The sequence below is a fragment of the Bubalus bubalis genome, chromosome 18 (assembly GCF_019923935.1).
Source record: "Bubalus bubalis isolate 160015118507 breed Murrah chromosome 18, NDDB_SH_1, whole genome shotgun sequence".
Classification (NCBI taxonomy): domain Eukaryota; kingdom Metazoa; phylum Chordata; class Mammalia; order Artiodactyla; family Bovidae; genus Bubalus; species Bubalus bubalis.
The window spans coordinates 11,774,612-11,800,354 of record NC_059174.1 but is presented as its reverse complement, the minus strand read 5'-3'; the positions used below and the strand labels follow the sequence as shown (position 1 = coordinate 11,800,354).

The following is a 25,743-nucleotide window of genomic DNA, read 5'->3' as shown; positions in this document are numbered from 1 at the left end:
CACAGTGACAGCTTGGCCCCCGTCGCCCGCAGCAGAACCTCCCAGCTTGTGCGTTTCCAAGATGAGCACCTATCTATGACAAAAACATCTACCTATGACAAAAATACCCTAAAACATGATTTATCAGAAAGCAACTTTGGTAGCGCTTTCTTTTTGCGTTATCGTTATTTTTACCATGCTGTTTCAAGGCACACAGAGCAGTTAGGTGACTTGCCCCAGGTCACACAGCGGGCGAGGGGCTGAACTGGGATTTGAACCCAGGCCTGGCGATTCCATCCTCTTGTGTAATCCCCTCACTACACAGCCTCCAACTCTGGGCAAGGGTGAAGATGAAGACGTGAGTCACTAGAACACAAAGCCGTGTCGGGCTCTGCTGGTCGTCTGCTTCTCACCTCTAATTAGCCCACACCCAGGGGGGCTAAGTCCCAGCTCCATCCCCGTTTTACCAGTAACGGGGACACCAAGTGACCCACGGGAGATCACAGGCCCAGACAGTGGAGGGTGTGTGACACAGGCATGGTGTGACACAGTGGCTGTGTCTTTTCCATAGAGACATCAAGCATAGAACATAGGAAACAGAAACCAAAAGAGCGTCACTTGTCAAATGATTATTCCATGTGGATTGCACGAGTCCTTGAGTCCCTGGAGAGGATAAACCTTTGGGGAGGGGAAAAAAAAAAAAAAACTTACCTTAAAAAAAAAAATCCAAACCCAACTTAGCTTCTCTCCCAGAAAGACCACCGGTTTGTGAGAGCTTACACTCCCAGCCTGCGGCGTGCTGGAAGCCAGCAAACACGGAGGCCCCGCTCAGATGCCTCTCCCGGGAGGGCGGGAATTAATCAGGGAATGTTTACTGCACGCCCGGGAGGGAGGCTGCACGGAGACTGTGCCCAGGGAATCGTGTCAGCCTGGGGGGCCTCACCGTCCATCGGAGGGCCGTCCGCCGCAGGAACCCTCCTCCTGGTTCTCTCCCGGATGTCAGGCTCACCACGCAGCAAGTGAAACCGGTTTCTGTGGGGCTGAACCGCTTTCCCTGGGCCTGCGCGGGCAGCCACCTCTGGATCGCATTAAGCTGCATAAATAACAAGGCTGTTGTCAGATTCCCCCTGGTGAGGAGAGGGCAGAGGGGGAGCCCCGGGGCTTGACCTCCGTGTTTCTCAGCGGGAGTCATACTGCCTCCGGGGCCGTGGAGGGTCTGTGTTGTGCTTGCCCTGGCCCTGACAGGCAGGTGTGGTTCCCGTGGGGGGCTCGCGGCCGGGCTGGGGGGCAGGGGTGACGTGGGAGGATTGCTGGCTCTGTCTGTCTGTCCGTCTGTCTGTCTGTCTGGTGGGACCTCAAGCCTTGCAGCAGAGACCATGACGACCAAGTGTGGGTGGCCCTCTGTGGCTATGGGGCTGCGTGACCGCTGCACACAGTGACAGGTCATGCATGCTGGGGACTCCCGCCTGGCCCTGAGGAGGGGCTCAGGCAGCGCCCACCCCCAGGTCCAGGAAACGCAGGCGGAGGCAGGGCCCCAGCTCCGCTTCTGGCCCTGACCTGGGTCCTCCCCTGCTTCCCCGGACAGATGGGTCGAGCTCACACGCTCCGTTTGCAGTGGCTGCTTTCTACATCCTTGCTGGTTGTTTCTCCAGTTTTTAAGTTAGTGAATTAAGAAAAAAAAAAAATGGAAAAGGCATGGACAGGGAGACATGGGAAGGAGAAGGAAGAGGGGAGAGAGGCAAGCTTACTGTTCGCCTACTGTGGGCCAGGTGCCTGCTCACAGCCCTCCTGGGGACAGGGCTGTAGGCCCATTTCACGGGGCAGCAAACCGAGGTTCCCGGAGAGTAGTACCTTGCCCGCATCACACCCACACATAGGGCGGGGTCCAGAAGTTCAAGTGAGTGGAGGCCTCTGAAAGAAAACAACAGTTGCCTCCTGTTTCTTGAAGGAGCTCCCAGGAATTCCTTCCTTTCCAGCCAGGTCATTTCTCTGCCCTCATGGCAGTGTGGCTTTCGTCCCTCTTTACATTTGCAAGGCACAGCAAGACCTGTTTGAGCAAGACAGCGATTTCAGGGTCTCTTCTCTTTGGAAAGCCTTTCTTACCCTTATAATTATTCACTAATAACCAAATACCCTCCCACGGAACAGGGCAAAGTGGTAGGAGGAACCTCAAGGAAGGGGACCTGGGCTCCCCTCCCTGCCACGGACGGTAGAGTATCTCTGGTATCTGTTTTTCTCCACCTGCAGATTAAACAAGGCGTGTCTCCCGTGGGAACAGGTCTCCCTGGGGCTGGGCCTGAGTGAGTGACCTCATACAACCCTGAAAGCAACTGTAGGCCCATTTTACAGGTGGGGAGACTGAGGACTGGTACACCAGGCAGGTGGAGAGTGTCTGGATGGCATTCCCAACAAGTGTGGAGTCTGGAGCCCCGGCCAGAGCTGCTCTGACCTCTGGCTCTCCACCCCGCCGTCCTGTCTGGTTATCTGGGGTCTTCTCCTCATTCTCTGAGAGTCTTATGTATATCTGCTTCTTCTCTGCTTCTCCTGCAGGTTGAGGCCTCTGTCCTTGGACTCAGCGCATCCTTGGAGCCCAGGCCAGTGACCCGCGTAGTAGGGGCTCAATAATAATGGACTAGCTGGTGGAAGGAGATGGAGCAGGCAGCAGTGTGAAGTTCAAAGGCTCAGCTCACACCTGATTCTCCCAGGGAGGGCTGCCCCCAGGACCAACCCCCCCTGCTTATATGAGGGGGGCGACCACCACGCGCCACGCTCTGCAGAACCGCAGCCTGGATGGGGGGCTTCAAATCACGCCTGCTGATAGATCAAGCGTCCTCTCCAACAGGATAGCCCCCTCCTTGCTCACCTCCCCAAATAAACCTGCGTAATGAAGACAGATGGCCTAGCTCAGCGCCGCCGCATGCAGGTGGGGCCGAGGCGGCCCGAGGCCACACACCCCACCCTGGAGCGGGGCCTGGGGTGTCACCAGGACGGAGACCAGCCTGCACCCCCTTCATCACCATCCCCCCACCGGGGGCAGCATCTCTATGTGATAAGCCGGGTGAGTCAGGAGGTGGGCCCCTTCCAGGGCACTGACACCTCGTTAGGGCAGAGTCCAGGGATCCGGGGGTGGGCTGAGGGGAGGGTGGTGGTGGTGAAGGGAGGGGGTGAATAGTTAGGAGGCAGACACCGAACCATCCCCTGGCTCCCACACACCTTGGGCCCCAGGCCGGGAGAGCGGCTTGGCGGGACCCAGGGCCTCCTCCTGTTGGTGATGGCCTCCTGGGCCGTCTCTGGGCAGGAAAGGTGTGGCCAGCCCTGGGCCAGTGTGTATGGCCTCTGGAGGGTGCAGGCCACGGCCTGAGGGACTCTGAGGGCCCCAGGGGTCCCAGAGCCGAGCGATGGGCCCCGGGTGGCAGCGTCCACACACACCCTGCACACTGGTGGCTGTTATTGCCCCGGCTCGCAGGTAGGGACACTGAGGCCTGTCAGAGGGCCGTCCCCCGACCCATGGGTGTCTAGACGCTTCTCCAGCCTCCCGGGGCGCAGAGGGCCTGCAGTGAGCAGAGGCCGGGCCTGCGTGCGTGCGTGTGGGGAGGCAGACTGGGCAGCCGACGCCTGTGTGGTCCGAGGGGGCTTCGTGTGTGTGGTCCGCCACCAGCCCAACGCTGATCATCTGTCCAAAGGCTGCTAACTGCCTGCCCGGTGACCAGTCTGTTTACTTTAGTCCTGTCTGCACCAACTGAACTCGGAGCTGTCTCTCTCCAGCTGGACCTCCTCAGGGGGAGCGGGAGGGGGAGAGGGCCAGAGAGAGATGGGGACGGAGAGGGGAACTGGGAAGAAAGAGAAAGTGCTCCGGAGGCTCTCTGGGGGGTAGGCTGTTCCTGGGGTTCCCAGGAAATCAGGACCACCGCCGATGGGCCATCTGACCCCCACCATCCCTGTCACTGTCCAGCTGCCTGGTGCGGGCCCGGGACCCCTCCCTACCCCACCCCCTGGCGCATTTGCTGACATGGTGATGAGTCAGCCCCGCCGAGTGTGGCCGAAGCCTGGTCTGTGTTCCTCACCGGTGACATCAGAAGATGGCGGGTGTGGATATGCGGTGCTGTGGGTCGGCGAACATGGGGGAAGGCGAGGCCGGCCGCTTCGGAGGCTGGGCGAGCGTGGGCAGGGTCTGCCCCTGGGGTCTGGCCATCCATCGCATGCTGGGATTTCAGCCCCCGCTGAGCCTCCCCGGGTCGGGGAGGGGGACAAGGGCATGTGCTCGGGGGGGTGAACATGGATTGAATTTATGACCTGCTGCCACGCAGGGTTCCATCCCTTCACCGTGTGTTCCAACGAGTCCACGCGTAGGATCCCAGTTTTCAGTTATAACTGATATTTTTCCCCATTTCATATTTTCACGTGGTGATTTACTCCTTTTTATTATGTATTTCCTATAAATCATATCAATATGATAGGGAAAGGAGGGAGGAGAGACAGAGGAAGAGAAAGAAGGTTCTAGAAGGCCTAGTTTGTATGGATGAGTGGATGTCAGGCTAGAACTTTTGTGTTAAGACCTGCACAGTCTATAAAAAAACAACCCAACATCGTGGGTAGAGAGGTTCCATTCTTCAGAATACTATTTTTTGAACTGAAAGGAATCTTGGCGATGACTTAGCTCAGTCCTCTCACTCACTGCCCCTTCCCGTGGCTTAGACAACAGCAGGGCCCCCTGCCTCAGGACAAACCCGTCTTCTGACTTACATTACCTTACCCACATCAAGGAAATTATTAAATATACAACCTGGAGATAAACAGATAACTTCATTACATGGTTTATTTTACAAAAGAGCATTTTTCCCACCCCCACCCCCAAAATCCATGTAACAGAAATTCACCACTTTAAAGTGGGTGACTCAGTAGCATTTAGTACATTTACAATATCATACAATCACCACCTCTGTCTAGTTCCAAAATATCCCTCCAAAGGAAACCCCCAGACCAGCCAGCAGTTTCTCCCCGTCCTTCCTCCCCGAGCCCTAGGCACCCACAGCCCGCTTTCTGTCACTACAGATTCACCTAGAAAATCAGGCATCTTGTAATTCAGCAAACGTGTTAAATGAAAATAGCTTTGCTGCTTTTAAATTACTATTATTATGAAAAACAACTCATACTCCATGTAGAAAATCTAATCACTACAAAAGAAATACAAAAGAGATGTTTAAAAGAATGCCTCCTCCCAGTATCTCACCCTAAGTGACTAAAGTCAGCATTTGGTGTCTCCCAACCCTGAGACCTCTCTATATAAACACTCCCATAACACACCCTTTTAAGAGCTAGTGGAATCACATTGGAACCTGAATTTTTTTTTGTTTTTTCAGTTCAGTTTGGAGCCTGATTTTTTTTTTTTTAACCTAACAACACACATCAGGGACACATTTTCACGTCAACACATACAGTACTCCGTGATAGTTTTCGTCTGCCTGGGGGTTCCCTCCTGCAGACCCGCAGTGAGCAGCTTTAACCAGCCCCCGCTCAGGCTGGGTGATTAGGCGCTAGCATCCAGTCTTCATTCAAAAGGATTGACTTTCTGGGGTCGTTAATTGATTGGATTTAGGGGGCTTGCTCTCAGGTGGGAAGGATTGAGGAAGGGTTGGAGAACTCTCTGGAGGAGTTCAGGGTTCCCCACCACCACCAGTGAGGCCCGAGTCCTGCAGACACACCCGATCCTGCACCTTCGCAGGTGTGGGTGAGGAGCACGTGGAGACGACCCACGGTTAGAAGGAGCTGCCCAAGGACAGCCAGCAAGCCCACCTAAGCAAGGGGCATGTGCAGCCGGCCACTCAGCCCAGCAAGCAGGGGCAGGTTCTGAGGCAGGCGGTGTGGTGTGGTGGTTGTTCTGGGGGTGCAGTGAGGCCAGCGGATATGCCGGTTGATGAGTGCCTACGTGTGGCTGGGTGTCTCAGAGTGTGTCGGCCAGAGAGGAAAGAGAAGTGCCCCTTGAAAGAAGGGCTGTCCGTTTTCCAGAATCCTCCTGAGAACCTTGTCAGTCAGTCCTGCATCTTGCCTTCACAGCATAAATGGCAGCACACGGAGATTTGTTTAAGTGGATAATTTTGTCAGAGTTTTCTCAGATCCGTGCTTTCTCTCTCCACCTCTTGGGAGTTTCTGAGGCCCAGGCAGCCTCGGCCCCTTGCTGAGCCCTCCAGTGCTCCGTCCCTGTAATTCACACAGACACCCATGGGACGCCTTCCCATCCCGAGGTTTCACCCTTCCCACTGTGTCCCTGTCTCCCCGGCTAAACTGTTTGGCTCCAAGGGCAGGGATCTCTGAGACTCGGCCCTGGTCAGTGTGTGAGCCTGTGGATGTGTGTGAGGGCCTGCTGGCAAGACCCCTCACACCCGAGTTTCTGGGAACACTGCCGTCCAGAGGGGTGACCATGATTATTTACGGGGCAGGTGTGAGGGAAATGAGATCCTGGCCTGGGGCACAAAATTGAAGGGGTTGCCAAAAAAAAAAGCTGCCAAGAACCCTCTAGTCCTGGCTGACGTGTCTTGTCCAAGGTCAGTGGTGGTAGAACCAGGATACAGACCTCACTGCCAGGGGCCAAATCTTTTCTGTTACACTCTTGACCTCGAAAAGTGCTAGTTGCTCAGCCGTGTCTGACTCTGTGTGACCCCATAGACTGTAGCCCGCCAGGCTCCTCCATTCATGGGATTCTCCAGGCAAGAATACTGGAGTGGGTAGCCATTCCCTTCTCCAGGGGATGTTCCCGACCCAGGAATTGAACCCGGGTGTCCTGCATTGCAGAGAGATGCTCAACCTGCATTGCAGGTTGACCTCGAAGTGTAACCATTAATACCAGTCATCAGAACCCCGAATCTCTCTGTTACATAGTGTTGATCTGCCTGGGTTCCTTGGGTTCTGGGTGGAGCAGATGGAGAGAGGGATGAATTAGGCTGAGGTTTGAATACCATGAGCATCCAAGAGGGTGCACACAGAAGGTGCTTCGTAATTCTGCTTGTTCAGTCCTTTCCCCTCCTGACTTCCGACTCCTGTCCACAGACTTCACAAGAAGTCTGAGGTTAGCAACACACTTAAAACTCCCTGGCATCACATTGCTGTCAATATAGGGTCTTGTCATGCCAGCCACAGTGGTGATTCCACCTAAGACTTGTATTGAACTCCTGGAATAGAGTTTTTGGAGAAGAGTCATGGATTTAATGTGAAATGCACACCTCGCCACGTGAGCTCATAACCTTGGTGACAAAACACCCTCCTCTTTGCACTCAATGTGTGATTTTGTTTTTTAATAAGATGTTTCCCAAACTCAGACCCTCAGAATCGGCAGAAGGGAGAGTTTATAGGATACATGGGAAGGGTCTTTTATAAATTGATTTGCTGTTGACCAAATAGTTTTGCCTTTAAAAAAAAAAAAATGAAATGCTAACATTCTTAAACCAAGGCTCGCCCTCCCCCAGGTGGAGCTCTGTTTTGCTGAGATCCAGGCTTAGGACCTAGGCAGGCTGGCGGTAGTCCTGGCCACGAGGGGCTATTAGCCTGTCGGCTTTAATTAAACTGATTGGCCAATTCAGTAAAACAACAACAACAGTGTAATTATTTGGTGGAATTGGGCATTTCTCGACCTGAATTTGTCTACCATTAAGACAGACAGAGGAGGAAGAGGATTGTGACAAGGAAGGGTGGGCTGCAGACCCGCTCCATCCCACCCTGCCTGCCTAGCTGGAGCTTCCTGGCCACCTCACGCTAGCTCTCCTTCCAGAAGGTTCTGATCACACGGCTGGGGCTTGCACTGTGTTTGGCTCAGGACCCACTTCTAGTGGGTGTCCATGGCCTGTCTGCCCTCATCTTCCTGATCCTCACTGAACAGACACTGCTGAGAGGCAAAATCTTCTCAGAGTTGGGAGGGGAAGCCACCTGTTCTGAGGGTCCAGAGGAGTTTTTGTTGGACTTTGATGTGTGTGGAGAGGCTAATTGAAACATGCTTTTGAAAAGTGCTGTTTAATATCGCTCACTGATCATCTAATATATGCAAAGGCCTCCGCTAAGCTACTCAGTGCATGCACGCTCAGTCACTTTAGTCATGTCTTTGAGTTCCCATGGACTGTAGCCGGCCAGGCTCCTTTGTCCATGGGATTTCCCAGGCAAGAATACTGGAGTGGTTGCCCTGCCCTCCTCCAGGGGAACTTCCTGACCCAGGGATAAAACCCAAGTCTCCTGCATTGCAGGGGAAGCCTGCTAAGCTACTCCAGGAAACCCTGAAACCAATCCAATCCAGTCCCCTGGAGATAACAGAACCGAGGGGACCCCAGCTAGTCCTGAGGAGGGAGGAAGCCCGCCTCTTACCAGCACCTCCATGTAAAAGGCTGATTAAAACGGCTTTTCACTTTTCTTAAGGAAGAATGTGGGCTTCCCTGGTGGCTCAGACGGTAAAGCTGAGCGCAGTGCAGGAGACCTGAGTTCGATCCCTGGGTCAGGAAGATCCCCTGGGGAAGGAAATGGCAACCCACTCCAGTACTCTTGCCTGGAGAATTCCATGGACGGAGGAGCCTGGTAGGCGACAGTCCATGGGGTCACAGAGAGTTGGACATGACTGGGTGACTTCACTTTCAAGGAAGAATGTAGAGAAATGGTTTACAAACGTAGCATGTATTTTTCGTAGGCTATCTGGAAAATACACAATGACACAAAAGGGATTTTAAAAACACACAAAGATGCCACCACCTAGAGAGACTCACTTTTCCCACTTAGGGATTTTGGTCTGTAAGTTGCATACACATCCGCCCAGTGCAGAGCAGTCCCTGGTGTCCAGCCGGCACCCAGGCAACATCAGCTATTGTTACCAGTTATTTATTTTCTCTTGTCCTCAGGAAAACAGGGTGGAATTGTGCATGTGCTGTTTTTACAGCTTTCTTTCTTTCTCTGATTACTTGAAGATCTTCTTCGCCTTTCAGTATTTTTCAGCAATATAATTTTTCATGGCCAGAGAGTGGAAAGCTGGTTTAAACCTCAGCTATCTCCAGGGCCGCCTGGCCTCACTCCTGAGGGTCAGAGCGCCTGCCTCCCTGTACAGCACAGCTTCCAGGAGGGAGCGGGTGGAGATGCACAGAGGTGCTTCGGGGGCTCCACAGGCTTGGGGGAGGCTTCGAGGCAGAGATATTTTGGCGGAGTTGACATACATCTTTGCCCTTTTGTGAACGTGACTCTTTATCTTAAAACTCCTGCAGTCCTACAAGGATGCCGCCCAGGAGAGGGGAGGAAGGAGAGCAGAGAGCCCGGGCTTGCATCTGCCCTTTTGTGGCTCTGCCCGTTTCACTGGGGGGAAGAGCAGTGACACTTCGGAGGCCACCCCCACCTTCCAAATTGGATTTTTGAAGACCCAGGCATGCGGGAGGGGCAGTTGCCAAGTTCCAGGGGAGCAAGAGCAGTGCCCGCCAAAGCTACTGCACTGCCCAGGGAAGGGGCAGACCCAGCACGGTCTGCAAGCAAAGGCAGAGAAATCGAATTTCAGTAGTTCACACACCACGCTTACAAGCGTGACTGTTGTAACGCCCCCACTAGTATTAACGCTGGCTCCGAGGCAGGCGGGCACTGTTCTAAAGGCTCTTGCAGGAACTCCTCCTGTCCTGTACCCCTCCTGAGGAAGGTACCATGCCAGATCCTGGCAGCGGAAGGCTGAAAGTTTCCCCGGTTGCACATAATTCCCTCCCACCCCCGAGAAGCCCATCTGATTTATTTTACGTAGGAAAAAAACAACATTTGCAATACTGCTCTTTTGTCTCCTTATTACAAAAACAGGGAATGTTTGTTGCCCCATTTTCAAGCACCATCGACTTATAATGGATGCTCTGCATCCACCCACGGTTTCTTTACAAAATGGGGCATTTCTATTCCTTCTGTGGAGAACTGACCTTTCTCACACACGCGCTGCTCTTGCTGGCTGTGGTGCCCTCCGAACGTGAGTGCATTGGAATGAAGCTGAGGAAGGCAGGGGCTGCCTGACGAGGGCTGATGGCATTGAACGGAGGGGTCTGTGCCCTGGTTTCCGGTTTTTCTGCAACTTTGAATCTGGCCACTCGGCTCTGGCACCCTGAGCTGAGCTCTGAATCTGGGGGCATTCTGTAAGGGAGGGCTCTAATAACAGCCTGCTCCAAAAGGCTTGGGGTCTGCAGGTCACTATTAACACTGTGATGCCATGACGCTGTCACCTCCCTGCTGAGGTTCCCAGAGCCAAGTGTGGGAAGTGTGGGAGATTCCAAAATGACCTTCCCAGTGAGCAAGCTCGGCTTCAGAGGGTCCGTTCAGTAAGCCACTGGCTGCCTTTTCTCTTTCCAACCTGAACTCAAACAGTGCACATCTCTACCCTCCAACTGGTCCACTGGCAGTGCCAGACACAATGGGCTTATCTGTCATTTAAACTCTTTGTTCTTAGGAATTTGTCCTCCCTACTTTTAATTAGAATTTTAATATTACACGGTCAGATAATAAATGGAATCAAGGTTCAATCTGACCACCTTCCTATTGCGTTCATATATTCCAAAGGGAACGAGCAATGGCTAGGTTCCGAAACCCGGTAGGTCACTCCCCTGCCCCGCGGAGCAGAAGGGCGCTGGGGGCGCGCACCGAGCCTGGCGCCCCAACTTTCCCCACACCTGCCGCCCGACCCGACCCAGACTCTGGCCAAACTGCTGGCGCTGCCGCTGCCGGGGAGGGGAAGCGGGTGCTGGGAGAGGGTACAGCTTGGTAGCTGCTGGGATGCTCAGAGATAGGGAGTGAGCAGGGGACAGAGAAGAGCAGGCTGGGAGCTGGAGAGGAGAACAAGGAGTGAGGAGACCAGAGATCTCTTTGGAGAAGGGCGAGGAGGGTGGCCAGGAGGTGCAGAGGGCATCCACAAAGAGCCCCGCCCTCCCTCGGAGAGGAGTGCGCCCCGCCCCGAAGAGTCTCTGCAGAGGTGGGGGTGGGGAGCCGGGATGGGAGTGGTGGAGGGGCAGGCTGAACGGAGGAAGCGGGAGACCAGGGGAGCCGGGAGGGAGCCAGAGTGGGACCCGCCGCAACTCCAGGGAGGATAAGTGCTCAGAAGCTCAGCGCTTGCCTTCTGAGTGCGAGAGTACCAAGTCCTGACCCCTTTGACATCACCCCAGTCAGCCCGGGTCAGGAAGCAGATCTGGAGGACCTCCAAGTCACAGGTGAGGAAACTGAGGCTGGAAGCAGCTGAGCAGGGAGCCCAAGGTCAAGGCCCGGCTCCTTCGAGGTTGTTGAGTTGAAGGAACCTGGAGCCAGAAGCTGTCATCAAGGGACACCAGGTTCACAGCAAAAAAAAACAAACAAACAAACAAAAAAAAACAACGAAAGCTGCAACTTAGAATCCTCCTTCAGTGCCCAGAAGCCTGTGTTTTCATCCTGTCACAATCTCAAGCAATCCTGTGAAGTACTGTTCCTCCCGCCGGTTTTACAGACGTGGGGACCGGGGCTCCACCTGGAGGACACCACCGCGCTGGCTCTCAGAGCATCTAGTCCACGCTGAGCCTCCTTGCAGAGCCCAGGTTTCTCCTTCTGGCTCTCCCATCCCCCACCAGGCTCCCCTGGGCTGAGTTCTAGTTGGGCAACTTCCATGAAACAGTGAAACCGGCACCCTCTGGGCACCCAGGTCCCCGGGCCAGCCCCACCTCCCTGGGGGAACCTTGCAGTACCCCAGAGTTTCTGCACCCGAGACCTCCCAGCCTTGGAATCCTGTGAAGCGGTGCGGCCAGGTCTTCAAAGGGAGGCCCCCGGGAGAGGACCCGTCATCGACTCTGCTGACAAGACGGGAGCTGACTGGCAGGTTTTAAACACCACCTGGATGACAAATTAGCTGATGTGCATTCATTTGTTCATGGGAGGAACCCAGGGCAAGAAAGATGTCAAGGGGATGGCATCCGTATTATGCAGCTTAACGGGGACGCAGAACCTGCATTCCCGCTGGCTGGCCTCCCCAAGTGGGGGTGGCATGGTGACTTTTGTGAGGTTCCCGGGTACCAGCAGTGGGCCTTTCATGGCCAGCGTGACTAGGAATCCGCCCTCTCAGAAGGCTCTTCAGGATTTCCCTTCCCTTGGCCTGAATCAGCTGAGGTTGGGACCACTCAGCGTTACAAGGAGCTGTCCCAGGTTCTCGTGAACAAATGCAGTCAAAGTCTGAAACACGGAGGAAGAGCAGCAAGCCTTCACTTGGGAGAAGACAAAAGTGAGAATCCAGTGCTGAGTTTTTCCTAGAGGTGCGGTTAGTTACCATCATCCTGGGCTAACGGAATAGCCTCACAAGCCCAATACCTTTTCCTAGGAGCATAGTGATGGTGGGAGGGGAATGTTCCTTCTATTCTGGTTATCCCTGAAGTGATGTGAAAGTCACTCAGTCGTGTCCGACTCTTTGCGACCCCATGGACTGTAGCCTGCCAGGCTCCTCTGTCCATGGGATTCTCCAGTCAAGAATTCCAGAGTGGGTTGCCATTTCCTCCTCCAGGCGATCTTCTCGACCCAGGGATCGAACCCAGGTCTCCTGCATTGCAGGCAGATTCTTTACCATCTGAGCCTATTTGTCTCTTCTGGTTATTTATTCCTGGTATGAAACAAGTCACGGGAAGTATAGTGGCTAAAACAGCCATATTTTTTTGCTCATGACTGTGTGGGTGAGGAATGCAAGAAGTGCCCAGCTGGGTGGGTCTCACTAGGGATCTGTCTTTTGATTGTAATCGGATGTGTGCTTGGACCTACAAGAGGGCACACTTTAATACCTGCCAGTCCATGCTCGCTGCCTTCCAGGTACTTCCAGGCTGAGGACTGGAGCCCCAGCACGGGGCTCCTCTGGCAGGGGGTCTCAGTGCTGTTGGACATCTTATGTGGCAGCCGACTTCCCCTGAGCCAGCATCCCACAGGGACAGGCAAGACCTTCCTGGTCTGCTATGCCCTTGCATTTCTGTGCCTGGAGCTTCTTTGGATTTTGCTGTGGGAATCACACACACACATACGGCACCAACAGTTTTTGATAGATATGGTAAATACTCCTTTCCCTCTGCTAGGGTAACAGCTAGTCTACACCAGCTGCTAGAGTTTTCCCAGCAGAGTGGTGGTCCATGGGTGGCCCATGGGTGCCAAGTGGCCCCGTGACCTACCCTTCATGGGTTGCCCTCTGCCCCCCTTTCCCTCCCCCACTCATCTGCTGATGCTTCCTGGGACTGTCAGCTAAACAGACTTCTTGACTTGAATGCTGTCTCTGCATCTCTTGGGAAGAAACCCAAATGAAAACAGTCCCCAAGAAGTCTGGCTGCTTCCTCCAGGCACGAAGGCCTCCCCAGACCAGCCATGCGTGGAAGACGCTCCCAAGAAGTAAACAAAAGTGAAGGACCTGCAGACTCACGGTGACTTTCGCAACCAGGGCCGCCCCCCACGAGGCTCAGGGAACATGCTCCCTGGACATGGCCCAGCACCAGATCCTTAGGCCTGGAGGGTCTGGGTCTTAGCAGGGTGAGACCCTGCTCCCACTGTCACCCAGAGCTGAAGGCAGGGGTTCGTGAGAAGGAACTTCAGCTGGTGGTTGGAGAGGGTCCCGAATGGGGAGACCCTGCGTGAGAGGCAGCAGTTTGTCTCACATCTGAGGGGTGATGTGGGCCTGCTCCGCCTGGCTGGGGGCCATGATGAAGCGGTCTAAATCATCTGCAAATTCCTGAGCCAGTCTCTGAGTCTGGGCACTGTCAGAGGACAATGTGAACAGTGGGCTCTCCCATCCTGATGCCGGCAGAGTCAGGATTCATACTCCCGGTGTTGGCCTCCCTGGACATGTGCAGTGGCTGAGGGCTGGGGGCTGTGCTGGGTGGGATCTTGTGCTTGTGGTCAACCTGGAGGAAGGGAATTTATTGTATTGCCCAGCTCAATAACCAGCCATAAGGATGGAAAACCAGGCTCAGGGAAAAAGGGATAATTAAGAAAGCACTAGAGTCCATTTATGAAACAGGAACTGTTTGATGGTCTCTGTAAGTCACCACTGCTGGGGACTACTGTATTTTTTTAAACATGCTGGCATGTTGCTCTTACTTATATACAGGCACATAGGTTTAACCTTCATAACAATGCTATGAGGTCAATAATTTTATTATCTTCATATTTTAGACAAGGAAACAGACAAAGGAGAATTTAAAATGACTTGCATATGGTTAGTGGCAACCAGAGTAAGAAGCAAACAGACTTAAGATTTAAGCTGCAGGAGTTGGTTTTGGGAATATTATTGCTTTTATCATTAAAAAAGAAAAAGGTCAAAAGATGGGGGTCCTGTCTTTAGCTACTTGGAATTCTTCAGAATTCATTTTTATCCACTTTGCAAGCTTCTTTTTCTGAGATCTCATGATCCAAAAAGGCTGCTGATGCTCCATTCATTGCATCCATATTCCAAGAAGAAAATTGGTGGTGATGGGAGGAGGAAGACAAAAGATGGCTCTTTCAACTGAGACACCATTTTAAACTGTTTTCTTGGAAGTTCCTTTTGCTTACCTCTCAATAACAATAATAAATAGGAAAATAATAAATAGAAATCCTTGCACCAGCTTTCCTCTTTCTGGGAACAGGTAGTAAGAACCATGCGAAGTTATAATAAAATCTGCCATATCCTGGTTAACACTTGAATTCCTACATTTTAAAATGCATTAGGTAACTCATTACCACCACAGCCTTATGGAGTACATTACAGGGATGTTGGTGGGCTTAGTTAAATCATTAGAGTGAGCTGCTAGAGACCTTCTTGTTTCTGTATTTAGATTAAATCAGCATTACTGACTTTCTGTGGCAAGGCTTGCTTTCAAGTTCTTATTGGTGTAATTAAGTGAGGTACTTTGCAAAGAAGACACCCCCTGTTTACTCTTACACCCCGGGAGACCCAGCAATTACCTCCTCCAGCCCTGGGAAGGTGTGAGAGCAGACACAGCCCCTGCTCTCAGCTGGTCTGACAGGCATGCCATTTCATGAAACCCAGATTTAAGCACCGGATCATTTCAAGTAGATGTCTGGGCTTTGTTTGTTTGTTTTTTCCCCACTGGGACAACTTCATCTGCGTCTTCGAAGTCTTCAGGAGTTAGGGATGGGAAGGGTCAGGGCTGTGTGGCATCAGTTTCAGGGCAGGCTTCATTCTGGCTGTTTGGTCTTGTCCCCTGAGTCTGGGACAGAGCCAGCTTTGCCAGCCATGCATGGACAAGTGTAAGTGACTCAGCCTCTAATGAGCCGTGTCATCCTGGGCAAGGTGGCTTGCCCTTTCTGGACCTAAGTTTCTTCACCTGTAAAGTGGGTGTAATCCATTAGTGAGCAAGAGGTGTTTCTCCCACCAGTGGATTTTGATTAGCCATGAGGCTATTCAAAAACAAAGGGAAAAAAACACAAAGGGCAGAAGAGAGAAGCCAAAAATCACTGGAGAGCAAACAGCTACCCCTCCCCTCAAAGGGGATTCCTCCCTACCTGTGTAGTTCTTCCTTCCCATTTTGACCCGCCTTCCCTCCCCCAGGCCATTCCTTCCAAGAGGGGTTATGAAGAGGGGTGATCAAGAGTCAATCAATAGTTTTCCACAAAAAGGTTTAAAAAAAATTGAAAAAAACTGAAAGCGTTTGTTGCTCAGTCATGTCCAACTCTTTGTGACCCCATGGACTGTAGCCTACCAGGCTCCTCTGTCCATGGGATTTTCCCAGCCAGAATACTGGAGTGGGTTGCCACGTCCTCCTCCAGGGGATCTTCCTGGCCCAGGGATCGAACCCGGGTCTCCTGCATTGCAGGCAGAGTCTCTAACATCTGAGCCACGGGCTATGCTGGGTCTTGGTTGTTGCACTCAGGCTTTCTAGTTGTAGTAGGAGGGGGCTACTCTCTGGTTGCTGTGCATGGTCTTCTCACCGCAGTGGCTTCTCGATGCGGATCACAGGCTCTAGGGTGTAGGGGCTCAGCAGTTGTGGCGGGTGGGCTTAGTTGCCCCACAGCATGTGGAATCTTCCTGGACCAGGGATCGAACCCACTTCCTGTGCATTGCCAGGTGGATTCCTAACCACTGGACCACCAAGGAGGTCCACAAAAAAGTTTTGAACAGCAAGATACACTGCTGGAGACACTTGTGTTCTTCAATGTGTTTGACGGTATCCTGTATCACCATACAGAATATATCCTTTGGGGTTAAAAAAAAAAAAAAAGAGTCTGTTGAGAAAAATGTCCCCCTCCTGGGCATTTCTGGGCGTACTCAGATGAGGCCAGTCGACAGAGGGCCGGGGTGACATCCCCGCCATGCCCCTGCTGCGGGCAGAGGCTCAGATCCTGAGGAAAAGCCTTTAAAGCCGAGCGTCCCGGTGTCACAGGAGTCTCGGAAAAGGTATTGAAGAGGCTTGTCAGTGCCTCTCCATCAGCTCCCCCTGGGGTTTTCAAATTTGATTTCCTTGGCTGCGAATTCAGTTCTTGGCTTAACCACAACCTCATGAAATATTAACAATTTCCCCTCTGGAAATCGTGTGTGTGTGTGTGTACATGTGAAACCGTAACTTCCTTCTAGAAAACACTGAGAATGCTGGGGCCGCGTGCCCTGGGGACGCTGTTGCCGTGTGCCTGGACTCTTACCTTGTGGGATAGTCCTGATACCCCATCGGGCTGGGGTTCTTTTACTCCTGTTCCAGAGATGAGGACACCAAGGTCAAACAGGAGCCCTGAGGCTCACGGGTGGTCAGGGTAGAGTCAGATCCAGCTCCAGGGCCCCTTAGTCACAGGGTAGGGGACCCGCTGACCCCAGAAGGATGAGCCCTACTCCAATTCTGGAACTTTCCACAGCAGTTCTTCCCAGTCGGGGAGTGTCTGCACCTTAACGAGGATGGACCCATACTCCCCACGGTTCCCTGGCCGCCCGTAGAGCCCACCGCCACCCATCTGTTGGCCCCAGGGAGCTCAAGCCTCTTGCGCTTCCTGGCAATGTGCCAACCTCCCCCATCACCCCACACTGCTTCTTTCTGGCACCTGGAGACTAAGGGCCGCCCCTGACTCTTTGCTTCTGTCGTGGACGTGGGGACCAGGCCAGCTCTGGGGGCCCAGCGTCGCTGCTCTCACCGGCACCGGGGGCATCTTCTCCCAGCACCTCTGGACCCAGATGTACCAGAACCCTGTTCGCCATCAGATCCCCACGCGGGGAGGAGCTGCCAAGGCCGAGGGCATCATCCTCTCCAGAGCGGGAGGAGTCGCTTGTGGTGCTTCAAAATGGGGTTTGGGGTCATTTCTGCGGGTGACACCCTCAAAAGCCTCTCCTGGGTTTTACTGTTTTTGAAGTCTGGATAGACTTCCTTTCCTTTTTAAAAAAAAAAAAAATTATTTCTTATTTTTTTACATATTTATTGAATTAATTAATTAATTTGGCTGCATTGGGTCTTAGCTGCGCCTTGCGGGATATTTCGATGCACAGACTCCTTAGTCATGGCTCACAGGCTCCGTAGGTGGCTCACAGGTTCAGTAGCCGAGGCTCACAGGTTCATTAGCCGTGGCTCACGGGCTCAGTAGTCGTGGCACTCCGGCCTAGTTGCTCCACAGCACGTGTATGTCTTAGATCCCCAACTAGGGATTGAACCCTTGCTTCGCAAGGCAGATTCTTAACCATTGGGCAACCAGGGAAGTCCCTAGACTTCCTTTCCTTCTGAAGTCAGTCCCAGCCAGTGTGTGAATCCTAGCTCTGCCACTTACCACTGTGTGACCTTGGGCAAGTGACTCAGCCTTTCTGGGCTTCATTTTCCTCATCTGTAAGGTGAGACCAGCATCACACCTGCCTCACAGGATGGTGTGGGGCCTGCACTGGTTAGCGCGCACGCTTAGAGCCATCCCCAGCACACAGTTAGCACCAAGTGTCTGCCACCGTTTCTTTGACCATATTCAGCATTCAAGAGACCCAGAGCCTCTTTCAAATAAGTGATGCGGTAGCTTCACAGCTTTTGTGGGTCTTGGGGTTCAAGTTGAGGGGCCCTAGATAGAGTCCCCCTTTCAAAAAGTATGTTCTGTGGAAACCTGACCTCTTGTAGTTCCATGTAGCAGTGCTCTACTATAAGGAAATGACACCAAAGAAAATCAAATCCTATTTTTCATCCAGCCAACTCAAATGCCAGTCATTAAAGGAAACATGGGAATTTTCTGGCATTAAAATACTATTGCTCAAAATAAAACAGAGAATGCACATTCCTAGGAGCTCTGTTGAGCTGAGGTTCCAGGAGAAGGTTCCAGAAGTCCTTGGAAGGCTGTTTGCCCAGGGTCACCAGACTGTGTTGAGCCCATGGGACTCAGCTCCCTGGTTTTGACCACGATGCTTTCCCATGATCCTACAGCAGGGGAATACTCCCACTGGCCTCCAGTCACCTCCCAAGGAGTGACTATTTAAGCAAAGCTGAGATTTTCTTAGCAAGGCAGGATATGGGGGAACCCCATCTGGTATATGGATGGAGAGAGAGATGATAGTTGGATGGATGGAAAGAGACAGATGATAGATGGATGGAGAGAGATGATGGTTGGATGGCCGGATGGATAGATAGATAGATGATGGAAGGATATGCACATGCATAGAGATGCAAACATCTCGGTAATTTGAACCTAAGTTTCCTGGCATCCAGGAAGAGAGCAGTTGTTGAGCCTTCTTCTCCCTTCATATGTCCAAGGAGATTCCCCATTCTGGTATTCCTTACGTAATTGCTGAATCTCGTTCCTATTTTGTCTGTGTAGAAATAACTTGTGCATACAATGCATCATGCCTTAGCGAATTAACTGAGCATCATCATACTGCCTACTCCGGCCCGGCCATCTCTAGTTGTCTAAGACAATCATGTCTTTGAATGGATGAAGCCCTCTTCCAGGCACCCTAATTCAGCAGTTATCTGAAAGTGATTCATCCACATTGCAGAGGAAGCCCTGCTTCCCACCAGATTCAGCTGGGGCGTTTGATCAGGTTTGGCCCTGTGTGTAAATGTCCCTGGGTCCCCATGGAGCTGTGGAAGCGCGTGATGGAGCAGGGACGGCTCTGGGGGGAGTCTAGGGGCTCTGACCAGTTTTCCAGCTCCAGACTCTCCTGTCCTTGGGTTCTTCATTTGTAACATGCAGAACTTACCTTGGGGGTAAGTTTTACAGCTCTGAGATCTGAGGGTCCAGGAGGAGCTGTGGAAGAGGAGGCCAGAGTGGGCGAGGACGAGGGACCCTCCTGCAGGGAGGCGCAGCTATGGGTACAGAGGGAGGGTAGGGGGGTGTTCTCTCCTGCTATCTTAGTGAAAACTAAATAGGTCTTTAAAAAGAACACGTGCTTATGATTTATTTATTCGGCTGCGCCAGGTCTTAGGTTGCAGTACGCAGGACCTTTGTTACGTCAGGTGGCTCTCTCTTTCCGGTGCACGGACTCTCTCTAGTTGTGGCACAAAGTCTCAGTTGTTGTAGCAGGCAGGTTTAGTTGCTCTGCGGCATATGGGACCTTATTTCCTCTACCAGGGGTCGAACCTGCATCCCCTGCTTTGCAAAGCCGATTCTTGACCACTGGACCACCAGGGGAAGTCCCTAAACAGATCTTTCATTCTTCATGACTCACTCTAACCCCACATCTGAGCCTCTGTTCAGGGAATCTGTCAATGGCCAGGGTCTCCCAGGGCAGTTTCCAAGAGTCGTGGGGTGGGAGGTCTCACCTCATGCCGATGTTGGAGGGAGACCCACCGGCCCTTGCTGTCGATGTCCACGTGGGTCTCCCCCAAGACAGCCCCCTCCTTTGGGACCTGCAGCTGTGGTGGCTGTTTCCACTCCAGGCCAGTTCTGTGATGCTGACTATTGCCCTGCCTGTCTCAGTCAACTCACAGTATCCCCTCTCTGGGTCTTCATTGCTTTATTGCAAGGCACACACTCTCACTTGCATAATTTAGGAAGGAGGCTCAACTTATATAGCGGACATCCAAAGCTTAAAAGTCTGTATTTCTCTCATGTTAGACACAAGCAACCCAACTTGAACTTCACCACTAACTAGGTACAGGGTGTCAGCCCTGGGGGGGTCAGGTCATCAGGGGACCAGGATGTTGGATGGTTCATCAGTGGGTGCTAGAGATGGGTTGAAAGGAGGACAGTGGCACCAGGATCAAAAAGCATTCAGTCAGTGGAGGAAAGCCCGTGGAACCCATCCCTGACGGCAAACTCCAGTAGCATGAGATCGCCCGGAGACGGTCCAGATGGCAGATGGTCCTGAGACCAGGAGCAGGCAAACACGTGTCTTTGTGAGTAGTTACTGAAGGGCTGAGCCGGGTGTCCCCACTGTGGGGCTGTGGGGTCCCCCAGGGAAACCATATAACCAGGAGACCCATAGTTTCATCCTTCAAACACCCCCACCTTCTCGATTAAGCCCAGGCTTTGCCCTTCCGTCTCACACTGGCCCATTGTCAGACAAAGCCCGAAGCTGCCCTCAGGGTCAGCTAAAGCTGGATCAGAATATTTCCCCGGCTGCACCAATCTCTTAAGCCCAGTTGCAAACACTAACTGGGAGAGAAGCAAGGCTTGGCTTCCAGATTTCTACAACTTTAGCTCCTTTGGCCTCTGCTGTTGACGACTAGGGGGCCGCGGTTACTGGAAGAGACGCCCGCTGTGTAAACAGGGCGGCCGCCTCCTCACATGGTGGCTCGAGCTTTTATATCTTCCAGTTTCTGGTCTCTTCTCGGGGACTTTCCAAATGCCTCCCCTTTTCCCAAATTTAACACGGAAAAAAAATGAATTTGAAGTAATGTGGACTTAGAACCGAAAGCATGTCTGTAAGGATTCTCAGTTATTTGAAAAATTCTGTTCCGTGATAGCATTGATGAAGACCAAAAGGAAAGTGGGTGCAATAAGAGGCTAAAAAAACAATGAAAACTCATAAAAATAATTGCTATTTTTGTGTGAGCCTTACCCCCTGGCCAGGCACTGTGCTCATTAATTCACACATGTGACCTAGACACTGGCATCGTGTCCAGATTACAGGTAGGGACATGGAAGGTCTTCTTTGTTTTTGCTTGTCTTCATTCATTGATCGATAGATTGAGCTAATACTCAACTTCTATAGAGAACTCACAGCTTTTGCATAAAAAGTTGGGCAGAAAGAGCTGTGTTGTCCCTTGAGGGTCTGTCTCTATAACTTACCATCAAATGCCAGGTCACCCTGGCAGTGGCCTTGACTATCAGCTCCTTGCATCTGTCCTGTGTCCTCCTGGCCCCCAGAGACTGGAGATCAGACCAGGAGACTGAGGCTTTAGCGTGAGCTGACGGATTCTCCTTGGGCCACCCACGAAGCCCTAGACCAACGAGGGATTAAAATGCCTCTCTCCTGAGCATCTCTTTGGAAGGGGACTGATGGTGGAGCAGGAGCGTGGAGGGTCGGGTGATGAAACCTGGGGTCAGAGGACTCCCGGGACCCCCACAGGAAGTGGTCAGAGCCCACACTTTGAATCAACCTCCAGCTGAGAACAGGTGTGGAGGGCGCACCCCAGAAGAGCAACGTCAAACCATGCCTGGTGACCCTGTGAGGCTGGGGGCACCTGGAGGCTAGCGTGACTTCAGCCTCGAGTCCCAGCTGGAGCTGAGACTGTGACACAGAAAGAGAAATGTCCCTCCAGCCCGGATCCTGGAGGCAGCTTGGGGACAAACGAGGCAAAAAGCAGGGGCTGAGGAGGTGGGGACTTGGGTTCAAATTCTCCCTCTGGGGAGACATCTGATTCCTGCCAAGATGGAGAGTGACATCCTCCTGGGCCTCCCTCCTACAGCTTAAAAACCCTAACATCACACCAAGCGAAGAGCAGGCTCATTGGAAAAGACCCTGATGCCAGGAAAGATTGGTGGCAACAGGAGAAGGAGGTGGGCAGAGGATGAGATGGTTGGATGGCATCACTGACTCAGCAGACATGAATCTCAGCAAACTCCGGGAGATGGTGAAGGACAGGGAAGCCTGGCATGCTGCGGTCCATGGGGTCGCAAAGAGTAGGACACGACTGAGCAACTAAACAGCAAAACACGTGAAGACCCAGAAACGGGGAGAATTGAAGCAAAAATCATGGCACCATCTGAGGTGGTGCCCCGTGTACAGAGGAAATACCTAAGACAGTTATATTTTACTTTATTTATTATTATTTAAATATGTATTTGTTTATACTGGCTCTTCCGGGTCTTAGTTGCAGCATGCTAGATCCAAGGTCTTTGTTTCAGCATGCAGGATCTTTAGTTGTAGCCAGCGAACTCTTATTTGTGACTTATGGGATATAGCTCCCTGATCAGGGATCGAACCCAAGTCTTAGCCATTGGACCACCAGGGAAGTCCAAGACAGTTACATTTTAAAAGTTGGGAGCGTGCAAGGACTTAAATGGAAGTAAGTATTCTATACTCCATGCAAAGTGGTAAAACTCTGATATCAGTGGATTCTGATGAGTTATATCCATAGGTTGTCATTTTTAGGATAGACCCAAGGGAGCTGTAATAGCCATATACCCAAAAACATTATAGGTAAATCAAAAAGGAATCAGAAAAATGTACGAGACTTAGGCAAGAAAAGAGAAACAGAGGAATGAGAAATTGACTCAACAAACAACAAACAAAAAATAAACAATAAAATGGCAGACTTAAGCTGTAGTGGACGCATAATTACTTTAAATATAGACAGTCTAAATACAATGAAAACAGAGATGGGTAGAGTAGATTAAAAAAAATACTACAGAACTATATACTGTCTATAAGAAACTCACTCCAAATGTATCGATGTAGGTAGGTTAGAAATGAAAAGATGGAAAAGATGTATTATGCAAATGTTAATTTACGCAGAAGGAGCAGCTATAGTAACGCTAATACCAGGTAAGGTAGACTTTAGAACAAGGAAAACTACCAAAGAGAAGGAGGGCTCTTGTAATGTCGGGAGGATCCATTTACCAAGTCTCACCTCCGTCATCTGCCGTCTCTGCTGACAAGCAGTGTAATCTCTGTGAACTTGGTCTCTGTCTCTAACACGGAGACAATGAATACTTTGTAAAATACTAGGAAGGTCAAGTACTTAGTACAGGTTAGCACAGGGTAAAAGCTGTTAGCACAGGGGCTTCCCTAGTGGTGCTGGTGGTAAGGAACCCGGCTGCCAATGCAGGAGACGTAAGAGACACAGGTCCGATCCCTGGGTCGGGAAGATCCCCTGGAGGAGGAAATGACAATCCACTCCAGTATGCTTGCCTGGAGAATCCCCTGGACAGAGGAGCCTGGAAGGCTACAGTTCATTGTGTCCCAACGAGTCGGACACAACTTAGCAACTAAACAGCAACAAGAAAAAAAAGGCTCAGTAAGTAGTGGCTCACCATCATATTTAGTAACGTGTACCGCATCATCACCACCGACGTGATGTGGATCAGCCAGGAAAGAAGGGACCACAGCGGTCATTGTGTGAGAGAGAGAGAAAATACACAGAATGTAAACGTCACCGTTGCAACCACGCGTGGGTTACGATTCAGTGGTAGTAAGTGCATCCACGCTGTGCAACCTTCACCACCCTCCGCCTCCAGACCTTTTTCGTCTTTTCCCAAACTGAACTCGGGAGCCCCTGAAAACGCTGAGAGAGCAGAGAGAACTGAGTACAAAGAATCTTTAAACCAGGTTTTGGGAGGACGAGTCGACTCGGCCAAATGCAGATAGACGCAGCCAGCACCTATAGGGCTGCGGGGGCAACAGGAGGAGGTGGGGCTGGTGGGAATTTGGGAGCTTGAAAGAGGGGTCCTGTGGAGCTTGGACCCAGACCCCTGAGGAAGAAAGCTGAGCTCTGAGGGTGTGGTGAGGCTGGTTCTGCTGCCGTGATGTTGGCAGGTCAGGAGGCGGGGGCTTCACCCCTACCCCTTCCTGGGCTTGGCTGCAGGCTCCCTCTAGTACCCCCACGTGTGGAAGCCACAGGGAGAAGCTGGCAGAGGTGTGGAGGGCAGAGTCCAGCTCCGCCTCACTATGCAAGGACTGAGGGACACGTCTGAGTGTCCAGGGGTGGCCGTAGCAAAGCGGCAGCCCAAAGTGGTACTCAACTGTACTGTTGAGTACAGTACTCTACTCAGGAGTCTACTGATACAGAGTGCTGAACTCAGCAGAGTACAGAGAGGTACTCTGTCCCCTCCCAGAGGCCTGAAGGCCATAGTCAAGGTGTCAGCAGGGCCACCGCACTCCATATAGAGGCTCTGGGCAGGGTCCCTCCTGCTTCTTCCAGCTCCTGGGGGCCCCAGGCTTTCCTTGTCTTATAGACACATCCCTGCAGCCTCTACCTGCATCCTCACGTGGCCTTCTTCCTTCTCTGTGTGTCTTAGTCCAGATTTCTGTCTTATTATAAGGATGGACTGGGGCCCACCCTGGCTCACACACACCTCACACACATTCCAACCAGAGCAGGTGGGTGGATTAGAGCTGAGAGACAGTAGCCTAGTAACGAGCATAGGCACCCTTCTGAGAATCAGGGTACGTAGGCTCACATCTGCCCACACAGATCCCAGGGACCTTTCAGAACCTCAGTTTCCCCATCTGTATAATGGGAGTGATTAGAAAACAGATGGAGACCAACCAGGGGTGAGGCTGGCTGTAGGATACGAAACAAGATGCTCAGCTGCTGTGGAGAGGCTCAGGGCAAGCTAGGGTGGCCCAGAACCAGAAGGCAAAGGCAGGGCACGACGGGCCCCACGCCGGCCTGTGGTGTGCGCGCAAGCTGGGCTGACGTCCCGGGGGATGAGAGCTGCCCGGCTGGAGTGTGGCTGGGGTTTATGGATTTATAGGATCACACTGCCTTTCCCGAAGCATTTGGATGGGATTGAGGGATCCCAGACAGGGCACAGAGCTCACGAACCTGATGCAAAGTGGTTTTCAAAGGGCCGGCTCCCATCTTCGTCTGACCCCGAGGAATGTAAACTGCCTCCTCCACCAGACCTATGGTTTATTTGTACAGTTTGGGTCATTTCTGTAAATGTTTGGCCCCTTTGGAAATCCAATCCAAAGGGAAAGCAAGTGAGGGGTTTTTTTCTGTGCAGCGGCGTCTGGGTCGATGGTGGTGACATTTACCTGTTGCAGTTTATTAAATGCATCGTTGATAAGCACTCTAAAGAAAGGCCCTGCTTTGTTTGGTTCTGTCTTTTTTTAAAACATCTCAACACCAGGGAGAAAGGAAAATGTGTGGATTGGTGAGGAATGAGGAGGTGTGGGACTAAACGTTCATGGTGGGGGCCCCATAGACTGTGGATGGATGGAAAGCCCCAGGGATGGGCTATGGGGGCTTCAGAATAGGGGTGCCCAGGCAGGTGGGTCCCCTGAAGGGACACCAGCCCTCCCGTGTGTCAGAACACAAGGAATCCTGTACGAGCCATTGAACGCACTGCAGTGCCACAAGTGTGCTTATTAAGGAAAGGATCCTCAACTTTTGCTTATTAAGGAAAGGATCCTCAACTTTCACATAAGATGACTAATCACTGCCAGCCTCTCTTTAAATGACGTATATCAATATTCATAAAGTTGGACTTGCTACCGTTAACATGTCAGCGTGAGAGGGCGTGCAAGCAGCTGTCAGTTATAGTGTGAGCCTTGTAGGATCTTAGGTGCATAAGAGATTCCTAATTTTTAAAATTATTATATTGTTGTTACAATTTTCTGGGATTGGAGACACACTGCAAACAGCAGAAAAGTGTAAACAGAGACAAACGAACAATCAACAGTTCCTTGCTTGACAATTCAGGGCGATTTTCCAGATCTTTAACCTGGGCACTGGCCAC

The 25,743-nt window shown here is 52.0% G+C and overlaps 1 long non-coding RNA gene across 1 annotated transcript in view; it reads left to right on the top strand.

Annotated features, from left to right (window-relative positions):
• Positions 1-541: 541 nt before the first annotated feature.
• Positions 542-25,743, top strand: part of LOC102402959 — an 84,758-nt gene continuing 59,556 nt past the window's right edge. The window contains exons 1-2 of the long non-coding RNA XR_326558.4: positions 542-1,109; positions 2,530-3,037. This is a non-coding gene — a long non-coding RNA (uncharacterized LOC102402959). The remainder of the gene's footprint in view (positions 1,110-2,529; positions 3,038-25,743) is intronic.